At 37.4% G+C, this 24,437-nt stretch overlaps 1 protein-coding gene across 5 annotated transcripts in view; it reads left to right on the plus strand.

Annotated features, from left to right (window-relative positions):
* MEMO1 (mediator of cell motility 1) overlaps positions 1 to 24,437 on the plus strand; it is a 128,727-nt gene that overhangs the window by 24,240 nt on the left and 80,050 nt on the right. Inside the window, exon 1 of one of the 5 annotated variants that reach the window (XM_060169195.1) lies at positions 14,160 to 14,204. The exons of the other annotated variants lie outside the window; for them this stretch is intronic. The gene's annotated coding sequence lies outside the window, so the exon portion shown is untranslated. Of the gene's footprint in view, positions 1 to 14,159; positions 14,205 to 24,437 lie in introns of those variants that run through there. 5 annotated transcript variants of the gene reach the window in all.

Below are 24,437 nucleotides of genomic sequence, written 5' to 3' on the forward strand. Positions count from 1 at the left end.
TGATTTGCATTTCTCTAAATAATTAGCGGTATGAGCATCTTTTCATGTGCCTGTTGGCCATCTGTATGTCTGCTTTGGAGAAATGTCTGTTTAGGTCTTCTGCCCATTTCTTGATTGGGTTGTTTGTTTTTTTGATATTGAGTTGTATGAGCTCTTTGTATATTTTGGAAATTAAGCCCTTGTTGGGCCCTTTGTTTGCAAATACTTTTTCTCATTTCATAGGTTGTCTTGATGTTTTGTTGATGGTTTCCTTTGCAGTGCAAAAGCTTTTAAGTTTGATTAGGTCCCATTTGTTTAGTTTTGCTTTTATTTCTTTTGCCTTGAGAGACTGATCTAATAAAATATTGCTGCGATTTATGTCCAAGAATGTTTTGCTTACGAGTTTTATGGTGTTAACTATAATTCGAAAAGATACATGCACCCCAATGTTTATAGCAGCACTAGTTACAGTAGCTAAGACATGTAAACAACTCAAATGCCCGTGTGTGTGTGTGTGTGTGTGTGTGTGTGTGTGTGTGTGTGTGTAAGATGGAATATATTACTTAGCCATAAAAAAGAATGAAGTAGTGCAGTTTGCAGCAACATGGATGGACCTAGAGAATGTTATTCTAAGTGAAGTCAGACATAGACAAATTTATATGATGTCATTTATATGTGGAACCTAAAAAGTAATACAAATGAATCTATATACAAAGCAGGCAGACTCACAGACGTAAAAAACAAACTTATTACCAAAGGAGAAGTGGGGGAAGGGATAAATTAGGAGTATGGGATTAACAGATACAAACTACTATACATAAAGTAGACAAGCGACAAGGATTTACTGTAAAATACAGGGAACAATATTCAATATCTTATAGTAACCTATAATGGAAAATAATCTGAAAAAAAGTATAACTGAATCACTTTGCTGCATACCTGAAACTAACACAATATTTTAAATCATCTATACTTCAATGCTAAATAAATAAACAAACAAACAAACTATAAGAAGTAGAAGCCAAGGAACTGACTGTTTAGTTACCTGGTCTCCATGTCTGCTTTGTGTAGAATTCTTTGACCCCTGAGGCTACTTTCTCAGCTGTTGGCCAGCCTATAAATGGGCTCTTCTTGGGTTTAGACCCCCATTCCTGTTCTAGTCAGCTGTGACCAGATTGGAAGGGTTATTTAATATTATGCCTTATATAACCGCACTTCGTACTACTTGTCTCTGCATTTGACTGTGGTGAAGCGGTAATACAGAATTAAGTAGGGGAGGGGGCTTCCCTGGTGGCGCAGTGGTTGGGAGTCCGCCTGCCGATGCAGGGGACACGGGTTCGTGCCTCGGTCTGGGAGGATCCCACGTGCTGCGGAGCGGCTGGGCCCGTGAGCCATGGCTGTTGAGCCTGCGCGTCCGGAGCCTGTGCTCCGCAATGGGAGAGGCCATGACAGTGAGAGGCCCACATACTGCAAAAAAAAAAAAAAAAAAAAAAAAGAAGTGAGTAAGGGAGAAATAACTATGGATGGGGATTAGAAGAGACCTTTCTGTAGAGGTAGAAGTAAGTTGAAGTGCAGAATGCTGTGAAGTTCTTGGGGAGAGAGATTTCTAGTTAGAGAGAATACATGGCTGAAAATATAGTAGAGAACATTGGAGAAGGAGGCTAGGGTTACATCATATAGACTCTTGGAGGGCTGGTAAAATGGTTTGGGTTTTATTCTAATTATAGTGGGAATACATGTGAAATGGCAGAGAGAACTCAAAAAATATTGACCAAAAATTAAAATGTTTGTAATAAACATTGAATGAAGAGCCATGATTTAAATTTATTTATTTGTTTTTGGCTGCATTGGGTCTTTGTTGCTGCATGCGGGCTTTCTCTAGTTGTGGGGAGCGGGGTTCAGTAGTTGTGGCTTGCAGGCTTTCGAGCGCAGGCTCAGTAGTTGTGGCGCACGGGCTTAGTTGCTCAGCGGCATGTGGGATCTTCTCGGACCAGGGCTCGAACCCGTGTCCCTTGCATTGGCAGGTGGATTCTTAACCACTGCGCCACCAGGGAAGTCCCTCCAAGCATTTTTCCTCTTTAATCCCTCATTAGGCATTGTGTATATCCTCCTTGTTTTGTTTAGCTGTTTTCCCAACTAGATAAGCCTCTAGATGCAAGTGGCTGTCACCGATACCTTTTTGTAGTGTCTTATACACACAGGGAGCTCAATAATTGCTTGCTAGTGAAAAACAGGATAAAAAGCTATATATGGCAATATCAGTAATGTTTTTTAAATAAATGTTTACATTTTATCCTTTCTCATTATAAATCTTAAGTTTACAATCTGAAAATTTATATTCTTGTGGAAGATTTTGGTGTTTAATTTTATCAAGAAATGAAAGGTTGGAACTCTGAAAGGAAAAAAAGATTATTTTGTGTTGGTTTGTATAAATAGCAAGAATATGATCATAGGAATTAATATTGTGAGTATTTAGAAATGGGTATTTGATATATTTAATTATTTATACTTCAAAACGGTTTCTCGAATACCTTATATTAATTTTAAATATATAGCCTTTATAGGTTTGACTTATACTTTCTAAATCTGGAAGGTACTTGAGGAAAGCTTTGACTTCAGCTTGTTTGCACTGTTCATTAATGTTTTTTCTACTTTGAACTCTTATATAAAATTTTTAAAGCAAATTGAGAATTTGTTTCCTCAGTTGCCACTTTATCATTCTCCTATTTAGTGTTTAGTTGAGGGAGCACTAATCTTAGGAGAAATATTTATTAAAAGTAATTGAAATTATCTATATTAAGAGTCTACATGGAGGGAGTTACCTGGTGGTCCAGTGGTTATTGGTTGGGACTCAGTGCTTTCACTGCTGTGGCCCCGGGTTCAATCCCTGGTTGGGGAACTAAGATGCTGCGTGGTGTGGCCAAAAAAAAAGAACAAAAGAGAAAGGAAAAAAAAAGAGTCCAGATGGTAGTTAAACTTAACCTTGTTCTCAATTTATGGGCCACTTAAAGAGAATGTGGTTTGCATGCACAATTCAACTTTTTGGACGTTGTGGGTTCTTTTTTTAAATTGTCTCTTCATAATTTTAGTATGTGAGTATATATGTTTAGTAATTTTTAGAAATGTGACCACTAATGCTAGGTCATTATAATGTATTTGTTTGACATTATTTTCAGCATCTTTAATTTCTGTTACATTTAAATGTGTTTTGGAGTATAGACTCGTTTCTCAGCTCATCATTGCATTGTACTTGCTTCCTTTCCTTTTCTTTCAGTCTCTCTAGAGACAGTTTGTTTCTAGAGACAGTTTGTTTCTAGGCAAAACCACTCTGTTTTTTAGTACTCAGCCCACATAGGGGGTGGGGAAGAAATGGAACTAGGGCACTATTGCCTTTTTCTAGATAACCAGTAAAGGATGTGTAAGCTAAGTGTTCTTTAAATCTAGGTGGCATCTCCTGTATGTCTATGTGGTAGGGCACGGGTTTAGGTGTTTCGGCTTTCCCTGAACTGACCCGATAAAACCCTATTGTATATGCATTAACTGCTGGACTCCTCTCTCTGTCACACAGATCTGGACACGAGAATTTTCCTCAAACACCAGCTTTGTCTGGTTAAAGGAGCGTTGTCCCAGGGGAATGCATAATTTAGGAGTCATTATACTTGCCAAATGTATTGGTGTTTATTTTTTTACATTAGTTTTACTTTCCTACTGCAGACTGTTTAAATGGGAGAAACCTTATGTTTTTATGGTGTTCCTATTCTGGCTTAAGAAAAATCAATGTACCCCTTGGTACTTTTATGATTTCACTACCTACTTCTATTACTCATGACCATTGTTTTATTTTTCTCTGTGGCATGTGGTTATAAACACAAGATTGAGTTGATTTAGATTTTGGTATTCTGTATCTGTCCATAGATTTTTTTTTTTATAAGTTTGCTGGTGTTTTGTAGTTTGAAATGCTGGATTTCTAGAGATGTTGAAGCCATGAGAAAACAAACGTGTATGCATGTGCATGTGTTTTAACTTTTACTTAGAAGCCAATTTGAGTCATTAGAAAGGTACATAACACTTTTAATATCCATTACACAAATTATCTTGTTAGGTACATGTCATTTTTTTTTAACAATCATGTTTTGAATATGAAAACAAGGTATGGTTTTCTAACCAATATTATGTTAATTGAAATTAATTTTCACATAGTTAAATTGTTAACTGCAAATGATGTGGTACACTGACCTTGCTTCTTTGTTGAGTGTCAGGTAAAAACTTGGTGAGTAGGGGCTTTCCTGGCAGTCCAGTGGTTAAGACTTCATGCTTCCACTCTTGGGGGGCATGGGTTAAATCCCTGGTCAGGGAACGAAGATCCTGCATGACGTGCGGTACGGCAGACAAACAAAAACCAACGAAGTGAGTAAATAAATTGCCCTTATTTAGTGTTACGGAGCAAGGTAGTATATTTTATGGCTCTCCATGATATTAAGCAGGTACAAAAGATTGGAGGTAGAGGGAGAGAATAATTGGCACTTTCTGATTTACTGACTTTTCATTTTTATCATACTATGAATGAAGATTTGTCTAAATTGTCTTTGTTGTATTGAGGTAAAGTTCAGATAATATAAAATTAACCATTTTAAAATGTATATTTCATTGGCATTTAATGCATTCATGATGTTGTGCAACTATCACCTATATCGAGTTCCAGAACATCCTCATAATCCCAAAAGAAAATGCCATACCTATTAAGCAATTACTCCCATTCCTGCCTACCTTCAATCACTGTCAGCCACCAATCTGCTCTCTGTCTCTATCTCTTTGGGGTATTTCATATAAATTGAACCATACAATTTGTGACCTTTTGTGTCTGGTGTTTTCATGGTTCATCCACTCTATAGCATGTATTGGTACATGATTCTTTTTTATGGTGAAATAATATTCTATTGTATGTATATCACACCTTGCTTATCCATTCATTCATTGATAGACATTTGAATTGTTTCCATCTTTTGGCATTTGTGAATAGTGCTGCTATGACCATTTATGCACAGCTATTTGTTTGAATACCTGTTTACAGTGCTTTTGCGTTTTTACCTAGGAGTGGAATTGCTGGGTCATATGGTAGATCTATGTTTAATTTCTTTAGGAAATGGCAAAATGCTTTCCACAGTGGCTGCACCATTTTACAGCCCCAACAACATATGAAGATTCTAGTTTCTCCACATCTTCTTTGATCACTTGTTATTTTCTTCTTTTTATTTTTTTATTTTATTCATTTTTAAAAATAAGTTTATTTATTTTTGGCAGCCTTGGGTCTTCGTTGCTGCGCGCAGGCTTTCTCTAGTTGCAGCGATGGGGAGCTACTCTTCATTGTGGCCTGCGGGCTTCTCATTGCAGTGGCTTCTCTTGTTGCGGAGCACAGGCTCTAGAGCGCAGGCTCAGTAGTTGTGGCACACGAACTTAGTTGCTCTGCGGCATGTGAGATCTTCCCGGACTAGGACTCCAACCCGTGTCCCCTGCATTGGCAGGCAGATTGTTAACCACTGTACCACCAGGGAAGTCCCCTTTTAATTTTTTTAAATAGCCATTTTAATGAGTGTGAAGTGGTATCTCACTTTGGTTTGACTTATGTTTCCAGATCACAAATGATGTTGAGCATCTTTTTATGTGCTTATTGGCCATTTGTATATCGTCTTTGGAGAAATATTTTTTCAGGTCTTGCATGTTTTCAAAATTGGGTTGTTTGTCTTTTTATTGTTGAATTCTTTATGTATTTTAGCTATTAATTCTTTGTCAGATAACACAACTTGCAAATATTTTCTCCCATTCTGTAGGTTGTATTTTCACATTCTTGACAATATCTTTTCATGTACATAAGTTTTTTAAAATTTATTTATTTATTTATTTGGTTGTGTTGGGTCTTAGTTGCAGTACGCGAACTTCTAGTTGTGGTATGTGGGATCTAGTTCCCTGACCAGGGATCGAACCCAGTCCCCCTGCATTGGGAGCGTGGAGTCTTAGCCACTGGACCACCAGGGAAGTCCCCCCCAAAAGTTTTTAATTTTGATAAATTCATGATAAAGAATCCACATTAAAACCATCAGGGCTAATAAAGGATACAAGAGCAAGAAGCAAAAAGCAACCTGCAACTAACACAACATTGTTAATGAACTATACTGCAATATAAAATAAAAATTAAAAAAAAGAAACAACAAACAGTTGTATTTCTATTTATTAACAATGAACAATCCAAAAAGGAAATTAAGAAAACAATTTCATTCATGATAGAATCAAAATGAATACTTAGCAGTAATTTTTTAAATTGAAGTATAGTTGATTTACAATGTTGTGTTAATTTCTGATGTACAGCAGAGTGATTCAGTTATGCATATATATATTCTTTTTCATATTCTTTTCCATTGTGGTTTATCACAGGATATTGAATATAGTTCCCTGTGCTACACAGTAGGACCTTGTTGTTTATCTGTTCTATATATAATAGTTTGCATCTGCTATGCAAACTCCCAATCCATCCTTTTCCCACCCCGTCTGTTCTCTGTGTCTGTGAGTCTGTTTCTGTTTCATAGATAAGTTTGTGTCATATTTTAGATTCCACATATAAGTGATATATGTGCTATTTGTCTTTCTCTGTCTGATTTACTTCACTTAGTATGCTAATCTTCAGGTCCATTCATGTTGCTGCAAATGGCATTATTTCATTCTTTTTTATGGCTGAGTAGTATTCCATTGTATATATGTACCATATCTTCTTTATCCATTCATCTGTTGATGGACATTTAGGTTGTTTCCATGTTTTGGTTATTGTGAATAGTGCTGCAGTGAACATTGGGGTGCATGTAATTAAGAAGCGTTTGGTTGTGCGTCTACAGTGTTTTTTTTTTACTTGATCCTGATGAGCATGATAGCGCATTCTGAGTGTGACTGAGGATTATACTGTTTGGTCAAGAAAGGTGTTAACAGACAGATTCCCTAAGACTCATTAGGAAACCAGGCTATATAACAGTGTCTGGCATTGAGTGGGTATTTAATAAATGTTTGGTTAAATGGATGAATCAGTAAAAACAAACTTAACTATAAAACTGCTTGAGCAGTGGTCTAAAATATGAAAGAGGCTGGGATCAGCTAAAGTAATGTTAACTCTTTAAAACAAACTACATTTTCAAGTACAGTAATAGGACTAATATACTGAATGTAAAAATGTTGTGAGGGCCCAGGAAGAGAATTGTTCCTTCTGTTGAAAATTATGAAAAAGAAAAACAAACTTGTATTATTTTTATTACAAAGGGAATTCAGGTATGTTAAAGAAAATTAAGAAAATATAAATATGAAGCAGAAGTAAATAACCTGTCATCCTAAAAGAACCTTTCTTAGCTTTTTTCTATGCCTGTATATAAAAATGGGATCATTTAAGTTTTTATATATATATATAAATTTTATATATATTTCATATATATATATATATATATATATATATATATATATATGGCTTTGTATCCTGCTGTATTCCCTTAACCATAAGTCTAACATGTACAAAACTTTCTGTTGAAATATTGGGTATTAGGAATCCTGCCAGAAAGTTTCCTGTGTAATTAGTACAGTTTTAAATGGCTAACTGGATGTAATAACTAGCTTTTCCATATATAAAAGATAGATGGTATTGAATTGTTTATAACATTTATGTAAAGTAAACATTATTAGTAAATATTAATAAAAGTATGTCGTGTATGTAAGAGCAAATCAAATTGTTCAGTATTTTACATTTTTTAGTACTTTATGAACCCATAGTTTTCCATTTTTTTAGTTTAAAATTTAAAATTTTGTTGTTATGAATATACTGTACTAAACTGAACCAGGACTCTAGTATATTCTAGATTATGAGAAAGGGTTAAAAACTTGGAATGGAAATGTCCTGTTTAGGGAGAAAATGTATTTACTATCTAAAATTCTACCTATTATGGACAGTGACAATAAAATTAGGATGAAAACAAAAAGCACAAATAGAGATTAAATTATGAAACAAAACAGTTTATATGTCAGTAATTTGGGGGGAAGCATGGAGTTTGGAATGTAAGAATATGAAGTTGAGGGTAGTTTTGTAATTAAGAAGGTAAAAAGTGAAAGAGGAGGAGGCCTCCTGTGTAATTAATTTGAGGCACTTGGAGGATTTATCATGCTACGATTGGTCCCTAACAGAGCAGAAACAAATAACTGGAAGGTTTGCTACCAGAAGATGGAAATCTGCTGATACCGATAGGGTAGCAGGCAGTGCAAGATTCAGAGACTTCCAGGTCAGGAGATCAGCATGAGAGTTCCTGAGCAGAGTTGGTGATCCCAGGGTAGAAGCTGTATGCAGTCAGCCCTGCTTGGGTGTAGGCAGCCCTGGGACCCTTGGTGTTAACTGAAGCCAGGCAGAGCTCAGGTCTGCAGATGCATCCTATTGCCAAGTGAGGCAGAATCAGGTACTTCACAAGATGAGATACCTGGAACTGTTTAAATGAGGTGAGATGGTTTCATGGGTTGGCTGGGGGGGGGAAGATATTTAAGGATTATAGGAAGAAATAGAATAATCTTCAATGAAGTGCTTTTATTTGCCAGATTTAGGCTTGTTACTTTCCTGTATACTCTGATTCAGTCTTTTTGAGTTAGGCTTTGTTGTGCGGGGTGTCTGAATTTTTATTAAGTACATCAGCAGTTCTCTTGAATGTGGCTCTTGGACCAGAGATTGAGACACAGAGGCAGGAGTCTTGACTGTTGACTGGCACTTGTGAGTTTGATTCCTATTACCTTATCATCCTGGTCAATCCCTCATTGTTCTGAGGCCTCAGATGGCTCTCCAAGATAATACTTGAGAACAGAGGTCAGAACAGTAATTTCATAATAACTGTTTTCAGAACATACATAAACAGCAAATCAAAAATTTAAAACCCTCTGCTAAACATTAACAGATTAAAAACCCATTAAGTTTTATTAAGAAATTATATTTTTATTAGAAATAATTACTATTGATTGCCAAATGATTGGGACCTGTTATATTAACATTTTAAAAAATATTTATTTCTTTTTGTTTTTGACTGCATTGGGTCTTCATTGCTGCACGTGGGCTTTCTGTAGTTGCTGTGAGCAGGGGCTACTCTTTGTTGCGGTGTGCGGGCTTCTCATTGTGGTGGCTTCTCTTGTTGCGGAGCATGGGCTCTAGGCATGAGGACTTCAGTAGCTGTGGCATGCGGGCTCAGTAGTTGTGGCTCGTGAGCTCTAGAGTGCAGACTCAGTGTGGCTCATGGCTTAGTTGCTCCGCGGCATGTGGGATCTTCCCGGACCAGGGCTCAAACCTGTGTCCCCTACATTGGCAGGTGGATTCGTAACCACTGCGCCACCAGGGAAACCCATATTAATATTTTTTACGTAGCAGTTTCATTTAATGAAATCATGCTGATAACTGTAAAACAATTTAGTATTCATTATTTTTCTTCTTCCTTTATAGAATGAAGTCCTGCATTATCCTATATTTATACAAAGCTTTTTTCCAATTATAAAAATACTTAGTTACTGAAGAAAAAGGTACTTCCCTGGTGGTGTAGTGGTTAGGAATCTGCCTGCCAATGAAGCGTACACGGGTTTGATTCCTGGTCTGGGAAGATCCCACATGCTGTGGAGCAACTAAGCCCATGTGCCCCAACTACTGAGCCTGTGCTCTAGAGCCCACGAGCCACAGTTACAGAGCCCGTGTGCCACAACTACTGAAGCCCACGCACCTAGAGCCAGTGCTTTGCAACAAGAGAAGCCACCACAGTGAGAAGCCCGCAAATCGCAACGAAGAGTAGCCCCCACTGGCTGCAACTAGAGAAAGCCCATGCCCAGCAACGAAGACCCAACGCAGCCAAAAAATAAATAAATTACTTAAAAGAAAATAAAGTTTAAAAAAAGAACCAAACCTTTAAAAAAGAAAAAGTTAGAATGTATAGAGATGGCCAAAGTAAGTAACCATAATTTGACACCCAGAAATAACTGCTGACAGAATATTGGTTTTATAGCATTTACATGTGGCAGCATTTACTAAGTTAGGTTGTTTTGCGTAAATGTAATATTCTTTCCAAAGATTTTTAACTTAAATCTTTAATAAATTTTAGCTAAAACAATATAAGTGAGATTCTTGAAATGCATGTAGAGCTAGCAACAAGTGGTTTAGCTTTCTTTGGGATATGAATATTAGGCCTAGTTGTTGCTGCTGCTGCTGTTGTTGGATTTTTTAAAAGTTGAAGTGTAGTTGATTTACAATATTGTGTTAGTTTTAATGGCAAACAGTTATGAGAGAAGAAGGTTGTAAATATCATCCATTATTCAAAAGAAGGGTGTTTGTTTTGAACTCTAAAGATAATCACCAAATAACCAGTAGCAGTAACTATCACTGTCTGGTGACCAGCAAGTTTGTATTAAAATAAGTCTGCATTTAAGCAAGAGGGTACACAGAGCATAGATACTCTGCATAAACTGGGAATGAAGGGATGGTATTAGGAAAGAGGAGCTAACTGCATGTGGAGTTTGGAGATTTTCTTTATTTTCTCACTTTTTAAATAAGATTGGGCCAGTTGAGCTAGTGTTTGTTTAGTACTTTAGGAAAGGGTTAAAAGAGTTGGTTTTAAGGAAACATATGTTTTTATATGTGTTATTCCAGTTAATTTTAAACCACCCCATGTAAGGCAAGTGTTTTATCCTCATCTTTATGGAAGAGGAAACAAGGGAAATCCCTGGTGGTACAGTGGTTAGGACTCCGCACTTCCACTGCAGGGGGCACGGGTTCCATCCCTGGTTGGGGAACTAAGATCTCGCATGTGTGCAGCGTGGCTGATTAAAGAAAAAAAAAAAAGTGGAAACAAAGTCAGAAAGTTTTTTGTTCGAGTCACACACTCAGGTATTTCTGGCTTTGTCTCCATTTCTTTCCCTCATGTTTATGGTGTTCTGATTTCTAAAGTTCTTTCCAACTCTAAAAATCTGTGACTTTAATGAAGTGGAGAGAACAGTATAATGAATTTCCATTTACCTAACATGGAACTACAAAATTATTAGCCCATTACCTGTGTGTTTCGTCTGTACCATTTATGGTTGCCCCCACATCGTATTCCCCCCACATTACTTTAACACACGTCCCAGCATAACATTTCATATGCACACATTTCAGTATATACCTCTAAAAGAGAGAAACTATTTTTAAAAAATTTAAAACATCACCATAGTAATATTATCACTGTTAAAAAACCATTAATTCCCTCATTTCCAGTTAATGCTCACATTTTCCTGATTGTCATAATTTCTTTTAAAACTGTTTTTAAGGTGGGATTTAAGTAAGGGCTATGTACATTGCAATTGGTTGATATGTCTCATTAAAAATTATTATTTTATTATTGTTATTTTAAAAATAGATTTTGTTTTGAACAGTTTTATCTTCGTAGCAGAATTGAGCAGAAGGCACAGAGCTTTACGATATAACTCCTGGATGTCCACTTGTTCCACCACCATTTGTTGAAAAGATTATCTTTTCTTCACTGTATTGCCTCTGTTCTTTTGTTGAAGATCAGGTGACTGTACTTATGTGGATTCTTTCCTGGGTTCTCCATTCTATTCCATTACTTGATTTGTCTGTTCTTTCACCAATACCACACTTGATTATTGCAACTTTATATTAACTCTTGAAGTTGGGTTGTGTCAGTTCTTAGTCCTCCAACTTTGTTCTTTTCCTTCAGTATTGTACTGGCTCTTCTGTGTCTTTTGCCTCTTCATATAATCTTCAGAATCAGTTTGTTGATATCCACAAAATAACTTGCTGGAATTTTGATTGGGATTGCATTGAATCTATAGGTCAAGTTGGGAAAAACTGACATCTTGACAATATTGAGTCTTCTTATCAGTTTTGTAGTTTTTCTCATATAGATCTTACACATATTTTGCTGGATATATACCTAAGTATTTCTTTTTGTGGGGTGGTACTGTAAATAGTATTGTGTTTTAATTTCAGATTCCACTTGTTCATTGCTGGTATGTAGAAAAGCAATTGACTTTTTAATTTTAGCCTGTCCTGCAGCCTTGCTATAATCGTTTTTTATTTTTATTTATTTATTTATTACTTTTTAGAATTAATTAATTTATTGGCTGTGTTGGGTCTTCGTTGCTTCACGCGGACTTTCTCTAGTTTTGGTGAGCGGGGTCTACTCTTCGTTGTGGTGCGCAGGCTTCTCATCGCAGTGGCTTCTCTTGTTGTGGAGCACGGGTTCTAGGTGCGTGGACTTCAGTAGTTGTGGCATGTGCACTCAGTAGTTGTAGCTCGCAGACTCTAGAGTGCAGGCTCAGTAGTTGTGGCGCACAGGCTTAGTTGCCCTGTGGCATGTGGGATATTCCTGGCCCAGGGCTTGAACCTATGTTCCCTGTGTTGGCAGGTGGATTCTTCACCACTGAGCCACCAGGGAAGTCCCCCGCTTTTTAATTTCAGGAATTTTTTGGTTGACTCTTGGATTTTCTCCATAGGTGATCATGTCATTTGCTTAGAAGAACAATTTTTATTCTTTCTTCCCAATCTGTATACTTTTATTTCCTTTTCTTGTCTTAATGTATTAGGTAAAATTTCTTGTACAGTGTTGAAAAGCAGTGATGAGAGAGGGGCATCCTTGTCATGTTCCTGACATTGTCTTTTTAAATCTACATATTCCTCCTCTATCTTATTCATTGTTCTTTCCCCCTCCTTGCAATTTTGTTACTGTGTTGTTCAAGAAACTGGATATTGTGATTTTTAGTGATTCCCATAGATTGGATTTTGGTAATTGCATCTCTGTGGTGGTGTTCAACATATATTTCTCTCCCAGTATTATACAAATTTTGGTAATTAGATCTAGAGCAACACTGTCCAATATAAATATAATGAAAGCCATAAATTTTAGCCACATATCGGTTATTTGAAATTTTTATGGTATACACTTCAAAAAAAAGTAAAAAAAAGAAACAGGTGAAATTGGTTTTAACATATTTTTTTAATCCATTATATCCAAAATGTTATCATTTCAATGCATAGCCTATTTAATTATTGAGATATTTCACATTGTTTTGGTATTAAATCTTAGAAATCTGGTTTGTATTTTACACTTATGTCACATCTCAATCAGGATTAGCCACCTTGCAAGTGCGCAATAGCCACATGTGGCTAGTGACTCCTGTATTGAGTAGCACAGATCTAGAGACTTCATCAGGTTTAGACTTTTTTTTTTTTGTCAGGAAATAAGGCATGTCTGGTTGTCTGTTTTGGTGATGTTGGTAGTCATTCATGATCATTGTTTAGATCTATTAATTCGTTAAGGCTTATAAAGTGGTGATATTTTTATTATTCTACCTTCATTTATTATCTGTAATACTTCTTTAAAGGGATATTTTCTATCCTCAGTTGTTTTGGCTACCCAAAGGAAAAATTAATATAGAAAAAGTGAGATGAGTAATGCTTGATTCTTTTTCTTTATTTACCAGTTATCAAAATAATGAGTTGGATCCCTAGCAGTATCCAAAGGTAACCAGCAAATTTCTTTCTTCAAGTGTCATTGTAAACTCATAGAATTAAAAGATTCTCGGGACTTCCCTGATGGCCCAGTGGTTGAGAATTTGCCTGCCAATGCAGGGGACACAGGTTCAATCCCTGGTCCGGGAAGATTCCACATGCTGCGGAGCAACTGAGCCCTTGAGCCACAGCTACTGAATCCCACGTGCCACAACTGCTGAAGCCAGCGCACCTAGAGCCTGTGTTCCACAACAAGAGAAACCACCACAGTGAAAAGCCTGCACACCGCAAGAAAGACCCAACACAGCCAAAAAAAAAAAAAAAAAAAAAGAATAAATAAAAAAATAGAAGATACTCAGATTGTCTCACCTTTAGCCAGTGGGAGCCTCATTAAGCTGGCTTTTATGTCCTTTTGACATGGCCCTAATAGTCTTTGACGGCTTTCTTGCTTTCTGGTGTATTAGTCTGTATTCTCCAGAGAAACGCAACCAGTAGGACATAGGATATATGTATCTGTAGATGTATCTATATATATTTATATACATATATAAATGTATATAAAGAGACTTATTATAATGAATTTGTTTATGCAGTTTTGGAGGCTGACAAGTCCCAAGATCTGCAGTTGGCAAGCTGGAGGCCCAGGAAGGATGATGATGTAGTTCCAGTCAAGAATCCAGTAAGCTTGAGACCCAAGGGGAGCAATTGTTTTAGTTTGAGTCTGAAGGGAGGGGAAAAACCAGGGTGCAGCTTGAAGGCTTTATGCAGAATTCCCTCTTACTTGTGGGAGGGTCAGCCTTTATCTTCTATTCAGGCCTTCAACTGTTTGGGGAAGGCAATCTGCTTTACTTGTTTCTTTCTTTTTTTTTTAATGAATTTATTTATTTATTTATGGCTGTGTTGGGTCTTCGTTGCTGCCACGGGCTTTCTCTAGTTGGGACGAGCAGGGGCTACTCTTCGTTGCAGTGCTTCTCATTGTGGTGGCTTCTCTCGTTGCGGAGCACGGCCTCTAGGCGTGCGGGCTCAGTAGTTGAGGCTTGCGGGCTCCAGAGCACAGGCTTAGTAGTTGTGGTATGGGGCCTTAGTTGCTCCGTGATATGTGGGATCTTCCTGGACCAGGGCTCGAACCTGTGTCCCCTGTATTGGCAGGCGGATTCTTAACCACTGTGCCACCAGTAAAGTCCTGCTTTACTTGTTTACAGATTCAAATGTTAATCTCATCTAGAAAAACCCTCTGGGTGCACCCAGAATAATGTTTGACCAAACGTCTGGCACCCCATGATTCAGTCAAGTTGACATATTAAATTAACCACTGCAACTGGTATAACATGTTCCAGGCTTAATTTTACATTTCCTTCCCCAGATGTGGAATCCACCATTTTCCTAAGGAGCCCAGATCTTTACTCTCTTAAACAAAATCAAAGTAGCAAAATCTTCTAAATAATGTTGGCAGTTAGTAAGTGCCATCTGATGGTTCTTTTTTTCTTTTATTGGAGTATAATTGCTTTGCAATGTTGTGTTAGTTTCTGCTGTACAATGAAGTGAATCAGCTCTATGTATGTATAATCCCCTCCCTCTTGGACTTCCCTCCCCACCACATCCCACCCATCTAGGTCATCACAGAGCACCGAGCTGAGCTCCCTGTGCTATACAGCAGGTTCCCACTAGCTACCTATTTTACACATGGTAGTATATTTATGTCAAACCTAATCTCCCCATTCATCCCACCCTCCCCTTCCCCCGCTGTGCCCACACATCCATTCTCTACGTCTGTGTCTCTATTCCTGCCCTGCAGATAGGTTCATCTGTACCATTTTTCTAGATTACACATATATTTGTTTTTCTCTTTCTGACTTACTTCAACCTGTATGACAGACTCTGGGTCCATCCACATCACTACAGATGACCCAATTTTGTTCCTTTTTATGGCTGAGTAATATTCCGTGATATATATGTACCATATCTTCTTTATGCATTTATCCGTTGATGGACATTTAGATTGTTTCCGTGTCCTGGCTATTGTAAATAGTGCTGCAGTGAACATTGGGGTACATGTGACTTTTTGAATTATTGTTTTCACAGGGTATATGCTCAGTAGTGGGATTGCTGGGTCATATGATAGTTCTATCTTTAGTTTATTAGGGAACCTCCATACTGTTGTCTGTGGTGGCTGTATCAATTTACATTCCCACCAGCAGTACAAGAGTGTCCCTTTTCTCCATACCCTCTCCAGCATTTATTGTTTGTAGATTTTTTGATGATGGCCATTCTGACTGGTGTGAGATGATATCTCGTTGTAGTTTTGATTTGCATTTCTGTAATAATTAGTGATGTTGAGTATCTTTTCATGTGTTTGTCGGCCATCTGTATGTCTTCTTTGGAGAAATGTCTGTTTAGGTCTTCTGCCCATTTCTTGATTGGGTTGTTTGTTTTTTTGATATTGAGCTGCATGAGCTATTTGTATATTTTGGAAATTAATCCTTTGTCCATTGCTTTGCTTGCAAATATTTTCTCCCATTCTGAGGGTTGTTTTTTCATCTTGTTTATGGTTTCCTTTCCAGTGCAAAATCTTTTAAGTTTAATTAGGTCCCATTTGCTTATTTTTCTTTTCATTACTCTAGGAGGTGGGTTAAAAAAGATCTTGCTGTGATTTATGTTAAAGAGTGTTTTTCCCATGTTTTTCTCTAAGAGCTTTATAGTGTCTGGTCTTACATTTAGGTCTCTAATCCATTTTGAGTTTATTTTTGTGTATGGTGTTAGTGTTCTAATTTCATTCTTTTACATGTAGCTGTCCAGTTTTCCCAGCACCACTTATTGAAGAGGCTGTCTTTTCTCCATTGTATATTCTTGCCTCCTTTGTCATAGATTAGGTGATCATAGGTACGTGGGTTTATATCTGGGCTTTCTGTTCTGTACCATTGATCTATATTTGTTTTTGTGCCAGTACCATGCTGTCTCGATTACTGTAGCTTTGTAGTGTAGTCTGAAGTTGGGGAGCCTGATTCCTCCGGCTCCATTTTTCTTTCTCAAGATTGCTTTGGCTATTTGGGGTCTTTTGTATTTCCATACAAATTGTAAAGTTTTTTGTTCTAATTCTGTGAAAAATGCCATTGGTAATTTGATAGGGATTGCATTGAATCTGTAGATTGCTTTGGGAAGTATAGTCATTCTCACAATATTGATTCTTCCAATCCAAAAACATGGTGTATCTCTCCATCTGTTTGTGTCATCCTTGATTTCTTTTATCAGTGTTTTATAGTTTTCTGAGTACAGATCTTTTGCCTTCTTAGGTAGGTTTATTCCTAGGTATTTTATTCTTTTTATTGCAATGGTAAATGGGATTGTTTCCTTAATTTCTCTTTCTGATCTTTCGTTGTTAGTGTATAGGAAGTCCTAGGCATGGCAATCAGAGAAGAAAAAGAAATAAAAGGAATACAAATTGGAAAAGAAGAAGTTAAACTGTCACTGTTTGCAGATGACATGATGCTATACAGAGAAAATCCTAAAGATGCCACCAGAAAACTACTACAACTAATCAATGAGTTTGTTAAAGTTGATGATTCTTTTAATGATGAAAGTACATTGAGATTCATACTTCGCAAAGCTTTACTTTAAAGGGCTTTGTTGGGAATTCCCTGGTGTTCCAGTGGTTAGGACTCGGCGCTTTCACTGTGGTGGCCTGGGTTCAGTCCCTTGTCAGGGAACTAAGATCCCACAATCTGCGCAGCCAAAAAAAAAAAAAAAAGTCTCTGTTTCAGGATTTTTATCAAGAAAGGTGTACTTTCTTAAGAGTAATTAAATTCTCTTATATGTTACTTAATTTTGTTCTTTTCTCACTTTTGGGAAAGAGGTTCTTGATGTCTGCTCAGTCATTCCTACCTTGATCTTTCTTAGTTTCTGATATAACATTTGAGGAAAGTGTAGAATGAAAGCTGATGGCATGGAGTCATACCTAGTAAAATGCATATAAAATGATTGATAATTATCTTCTTTAAGCATCAACCTAAACAATTCTACCTCTTAGTATGTTACAGTAACCTGGAATTACAGACATAATTGAGTTTACCCTCTTCATTTTACAGGAAAGGAAATTGAGGCCTGGATCTGTAGGAAAGCTAGGATTGTCGCCTGGATCACTTGCATCTCAGAGTTGGCATTGTGCTGTGAAGTAGCACAACCTCACAGTTCAGAGACAGACCGATATGGCTCAGAGATCTTGACATTGCCGTTTATTAGCTGTATGAACTTGAGGAAAGTTTGTTTTTCTTTTTTTGGCTGCGCCATGTGGTGTGCAGGTTTTTCGTTCCCCAACCAGGAATCGAACCCGTGCCCCCTGCGGTGGAAGTGTGGAGTCTTAACCCCTGGACCACCAGGGAATTCCCAAGGAAACTTTGTTTTTTAAATGTATTTGTAAGCTAGAGATAATAACTATGTCATATGATTACTATGACAGTTAATCAAGAGTAACATTTTAAGGAACCCGGTACTATGCCTGTCACATTGCAGGTACACTATAAATTCTGTTTTTTTCCTGTCCCTCTTGTTTGCAGTTTCTTTTCTTGCCTCCTGTTTGAACTGAACATCAGATATACCTAAAGTAGCTGAAAACAGCATGCTTTTGTTGCATGTATTACCTTGTTCATGGTATTTACTTAACAAATTTTTTCTTTATTGGAATAAAAAATTTGGTCTGCTCCTTTTCTGAACTTTCTGGATGACAGTTACTGAAGTTCAAATTGAGAAGATTTACTTTTATTCTGAAGTACTTTAAAATAATTTTGGTTGTTATATCCCCATTTATTGTAATTATTGACTATTAATCAAAAATATTTTAACTTATATTTTATGTGTCATCAGGGTAAACTGTAATCATGTTCATGCTTGTATTCTGCTCCAGGAAACAGGATTGTTAGAAAGGCCATTATTAATAGATATTGAAAGGTTGCTTTTATGTGCTTAGTTGAAAGCTATACTACCAATACCAAATGCTAATATTTTTAATTATCACTCTCCTTTTTAACACGAAATGTTGGCTTACGTTTCTGTAGAACTAGCTACAGCATTGTTAACCTATAATACCTGTTTATTTTTATTTATTTATTTTTAAAATAAATTTATTTATTTATTAATTTTAAAATATTTGGCTGCATTGGGTCTTCATTTTTGCACACGGGCTTTCTCTACTTTTGGTAAGCGGGGGCTACTCTTCATTGCGGTGCACAGGCTTCTCATTGCTGTGGCTTCTCTTGTTGCGGAACATGGGCTCTAGGCGCATGGACTTCAGTAGTTGTGGCGCACGGGCTCAGTAGTTGTGGCTTGCGGGCTCTAGAGCACAGGCTCAGTTGTCGTGGTGCATAGGCTTAGTTGCTCCGCGGCATGTGGGATCTTCCTGGACCAGGGCTCGAACCCGCGTTCCCTGCATTGGCAGGCGGATTCTTAACCTCTGCGCCACCAGGGAAGCCCAGCAGGCAGATTCTTAACCACTGCACCACCAGGGAAGTCCCTGTAATACATGTTTAAATGTGAATGTGTAGAGAAGATCTTAGAAGGTGTTTATCTTCCAATAAATACACTCTCAGATTCAGGTTGTTTGCTACCTATTTGGATAAAATTCCAAAAGCATACCCGAATGTTGATTTTCCCATGGCATTAATAGATGGCTTTCTTTATTGAGAGGTATAAAAATATGATCACTAATGCCTAAGGTTATATTTCATAAAGTGAGTAAATTGATGTATTTGAAGTGTTGGAGACCTCAGATTGGGAGGCCTAGAGGTGATGAAAAAGAAGGCAATGATAGTTGCTTTCAATTCTTCTTGGATTGGTTTTCATTTGATGACTCCATTTTCTTGTAACTCATCTTGTCTGTAACTACTTGTAAATGCAAGTTTTACCCCCAGCCACTGAACACTAATTGCTCCAAGGTTACTGATTTCTCATAATCAGCAAATACTACATTGATTGGCATTTTTTCTGTTCTCATCATGCTCATTCATTAGAGACCATTGGATTCTGCTAATCTTCCTGAAGATCTTACCTCTTTGCTTTCCTTGTACTGTATTTTCCCTCTATTTCTTGTGCTGCACCTCTTTCCCCTCCTTCACTGGCTGAATTTCTTACTCATATCTGTATCCTAAGCCTCAGATTTTTAACATTTGTGTTGTCAACATCAATCTGTACACATTTAGGCAGTTCCTATCCATTCTTGTCTTTCACCACCTTAATTAAATGACTCTGAATTCTTTGTTTCTGTCCTTGATCCTTTATTTTTCTGTACTTAAGACTCTTATTCTTTACCAATTGCATATCTTTACCTGGTTGCCTTATTGTCTGCTAAAACTTTCAGTGTGTCTAAGTCAAAGTCTTCATCTTGGAACAAACTTCCTGGTCTTAATTCTGTCACTGATAGTGGTACTGTCACTTATCCAGCTCCCAAGTTTAGTCATCATTGATTCTTTCACTCACCCCTTTCCAATTTATTTAGGCACAAAATTCTATATTCTCATTTTGCTAACACAATTTGGGAAATGTTGGCTTATAGAATTAAGATTGGTTGTGTAGTTATCTATATTTCTTTTGAATTGGCATAAGTGGAGAGGAGTTTGGGAGGGAGTTTTTATTTCTTTAATAGAATTTTTGTGGTGGCTCTGGTTTAAAAGAAAGTGCCAGTGGTATTGTCTAAGGCCTCTTAAAGGTGCTAGTGCCTGAGTATGGCTGAGCCTGTCAAAACTTTTCTGGTATGATCTGGGAATGGGAGAGGTGCCACTTGGGTTTAAACCCAGGTATTCTTCAATCTGGGCAGCTTTTACATTAACACATTTGTTTCAGTGTTAGACAGTTTGATGAAAACAGTACAAAGGGGCTTCCCTGGTGGCGCAGCGGTTGAGAGTCTGCCTGCCGATGCAGGGGACACGGGTTCGTGCCCTGGTCTGGGAAGATCCCACATGCCGCGGAGTGGCTGGGCCCGTGAGCCATGGCCGCTGAGCCTGCGCGTCCGGAGCCCGTGCTCCGCAACAGGAGAGGCCACAACAGTGAGAGGCCCACGTACCGCAAAAAAAAAAAAAAACAACAAAAAACAGTACAAAGGATATGGAAAGGGTTTGGCAGAGTGGATGCACATGCACATACCTCAACTTCCATGTTGAACCATATCTTTTTGTTTCCAAACTTAATTTTCTCCTAAATCATCAATCTCAGAACTTGGAAATCCTTTTATCTTGATGGCCGTTATGACCGACTATCTTTTTCTTTTCTGCATATCTGATACCTGGTATGCCCATCTCTCAGTCCACATTAGGCATGTTTTCTTGGCTAGTTATCAAGTAAAAACTTGCTGAGATTCTTTTTGTTTGCATCTTATGGTTGCAAAATCAGAAACATAATTCTTTAGATGGATGAGCTGGCATATGCAGTACCAACGCTTAGTGAAAGAAGGAAACAGGCCTCAAACATGCCACAAGAGTACAAAAACAAAAATTGCATTAGATTATAGTTAATTACTTCAAAAAGTAATTTGACTTTTCTAGATTATCTGGTACATGATTGCTGAGGAACTCAGAGTGGAGAATAACCCTAGTCCTTGATAGACAAATTAAAAAAAAAAACTGTTGAAAGCATTGCATTTTCAATGGAGAAGAATTATAAAGAAAGATATTAATAATCAACTATACTTCAATAAAAATAAATAAACTAAAATAATATTAATAATGTGTTTAATGTTATCTTTTCTGGACCATTCTGTTCTAGAATGTTTCTGTATTCACTGATTCTATCTACCAGAAATTTGGTGATGAATGTCAAACCTAGGGAAGTGAAGTAAAAGGGGAAATCCCTTCTTGGTAACAGGGAAGTCTTGTCAGATTGGTTCATATGTATTCCAGTACTCTGATACATATTTTATTGGTCAAATAGCAAGTCTCAACCGTTTGGCTTTATTTATTTTAACCTAGATTATTAAGTAGGTATTGTCTTAGGTCTAACAATGATTTGTTGTTAGTTGGGTTTAGTTTTTTTTTTTTTTAATGTTTATTTATTTATTTGGCTACGCCAGTTCTTTAGTTGCAGCACTTGGGATTGTCGTTGTTGTGTGCAGGATCTTCGTTGTGGTGTGCGGGCTTTGTAGTGGCAGTATGTGAACTCTTAGTTGTGGCACGTGGGATCTAGTTCCCTGACCAGGGATCGAACCTAGGCCCCCTGCATTGGGAGCATGAAGTCTTAGCCACTGGACCACCAGGGAAGTCCCTGGGTTTAGTGTTTATAAGTTTTTTTCCATGTCAGTAAACATGTGTCTGCAGCATCATTATTTAATGTTACATGACTGCACTGTCTTTTTTTATACTTAATTTTTGGGTAGGTAGTATATGTGTATAGTGCAAAATACAAGAGATAGAAAAAGGTATACAGTGAAAAGTAAAGTTTCCCTGTACTCTTGGTCCTCTTCTCAGGATTCAGTCATTGTTATCCATTTCTTTTGTATTTGCCTAGAGGAATTCCACATGAATAAAAACCAGTACATAATCATGTATGGTATATATGCACACACAAAAATGGCAGCATAGGGCTTCCCTGGTGGCACCGTGGTTGAGAGTCCGCCTGCCGATGCAGGGGACGCGGGTTCGTGCCCCGGTCCGGGAAGATCCCACGTGCCGCGGAGCGGCTGGGCCCGTGAGCCATGGCCACTGAGCCTGCGCGTCCGGAGCCTGGCTCTGCAACGGGAGAGACCACAACAGTGAGAGGCCCGTGTACCGCAAAAAAAAAAAAAAGGCAGCATATTGTATCCTTCTGTACCATGCTTCTTTTTACCCTCAATTAAAAGATCTTTCATAGAGGTTCATAAAATTTGCCTCTTTGTTTTCCAGTTGCTGAGTATTCTATTTTATGGATCTACCATGATTAGTTTAACTAATTTCTTTTTTGGTAGGTGCTTAGATTGTTTCAGATCTTTTGTTATAGCAGTTTACATATGTGCAGTCTTATTATAAGTTAGATTTGGTCTAGTCCACTGGGCCTGATACACTTTTTCTGATCAAACTCTGTAAGTGAAAACTCTTAGAGAAGAAAATCTGTATTACACTGAATAGGGTGAGAATGTGATAATATCTACATATCTGTTTTGTGGTAGAAATATATGAAAAGTGAAAATTCTAATTTTTCCTTTTACCTTAAGAAACTTTTATTTTTTAGCAATTGCCTGAGAATTGTTTCCTTGTGTGGGAAGTGTTATCCTATTCCTGATTCTTTCCGCTAAAGCAGACTTGTTTTATTTTTCCATAAATTATGTTTTTGCATTTGGGACCGAATTATCCGGATTCACTAGTATCAACTGGCTGGTTGTAACCTAAAGAAACATTTAAAAAAAAAAAGTTGCAATTGGAAGAAAATAATGATTCCTGGTTAGATATGCATTGAGGAAGTATTGTGGACCCAACTTTAAGCATTTGTACCACTTCAGCTCATTTAGCTTGTTGCTTTTTATGATCCAGGTTCGTGTTTCCTAACTAGAGTACTTGACCCTGTGTTAGAGGATAAATGTGGTGTATCTTCTTGAAGCCTCCATTTAAATTGCAGATAGGAGCATGGGAATTTTGAAATTACTATGGATATTGTCATTTAGTTTATTACATTCACATGAATTTTTAAAAAAAATTTATTTATTTTATTTTTGGCTGCATTGGGTCTTCGTTGCTGTGCGCGGGCTTTCTCTAGTTGCGGAGAGCAGGGGCTACTCTGTTGGGGTGCGCGGGCCTCTCATTGCGGTGGCTTCTCGTTGCAGAGCACGGGCTCTAGAGTGCAGGCTCAGTAGTTGTGGCACATGGGTTCAGTAGTTGTGGCTCACGGGCTCTAGAGTGCAGGCTCAGTAATTGTGGCACATGGGCTTAGTTGATCCGTGGCATGTGGGATCTTCCTGGACCAGCGCTCGAACCCACGTCCCCTGCATTGGCAGGCGGATTCTTAACCACTACGCCACCAGGGAAGCCCCTCACATGAATTTTTGGACTAAAACAGAAGATTTAAAAGAATTTGTTTGCATATCACCCAGTTTCTGTGAATCTGAGTTTATTTTCCTTTTTCATTTGTTATTTGAGTGGAAAAGCTGGAGAGGCATTGATTGAAGTGAGAGGCTAGAAACACTATTAAAAATAAACTTATGTAAATTTTAAGAAACAGTGGATCACTTATGGATTCAAAGTAGTTTAGAGGTAAAACTTCATGCATTTATATATTGCTAACTTAAAGATTATGTGATTTATTTATGTAATGAAAACAGTTTATAACGAATATAAACTGTCCAAGAGTCTGTTAGCTGCATTCATTCATGTATTCATTCATATAGCATGTGTACATGAATGCCCTTATGGCAGGGCCCCCACATTTTAGTGTGTATCACAGCCACCTGAGAGCTTGTTAAAAGCTTGTTAAAAACTCCAGATAACCATCCCCAGAGATTGTGATGACATAGTGATCTCTTTTTAAAATAAATACATTATTGGATGATTCTCGTCTGTAGACCACTTTTTGACTATTATAAGAGAAAGAATTATCGTAACTAAAAGGTTAAAAAAATACCCCATTACTTAAAAAGATTTAATGGCAGGAGAATATAAAAGTCTTAAGGATTGTGAGTGATTTAAAACAGTAGCATAATGCAGCATAATAGGCTTGGTTTTGAATTTGACCTGCCTACTGTAAAGGCCAATAGATAGTAGTTGTTTGCTAAACATTAGTAATGGATAACTTGTGACTGGCAGCAACAGTTATGTTGCTATTTCATGGTCCAAGTAGAAAATACATATCTTAAGAGTCAAAATGTATTTTTTCTAGGCATTTAAATTACTTTGAAGAAATAAATTAATTTATTCTGAAATGTCAAATATAATTGAGGTCAGGCATTAAATTTTTATCAGATAAGGGA

Source organism: Lagenorhynchus albirostris, chromosome 13 (genome assembly GCF_949774975.1).
Source record: "Lagenorhynchus albirostris chromosome 13, mLagAlb1.1, whole genome shotgun sequence".
In the NCBI taxonomy this organism is placed as follows: domain Eukaryota; kingdom Metazoa; phylum Chordata; class Mammalia; order Artiodactyla; family Delphinidae; genus Lagenorhynchus; species Lagenorhynchus albirostris.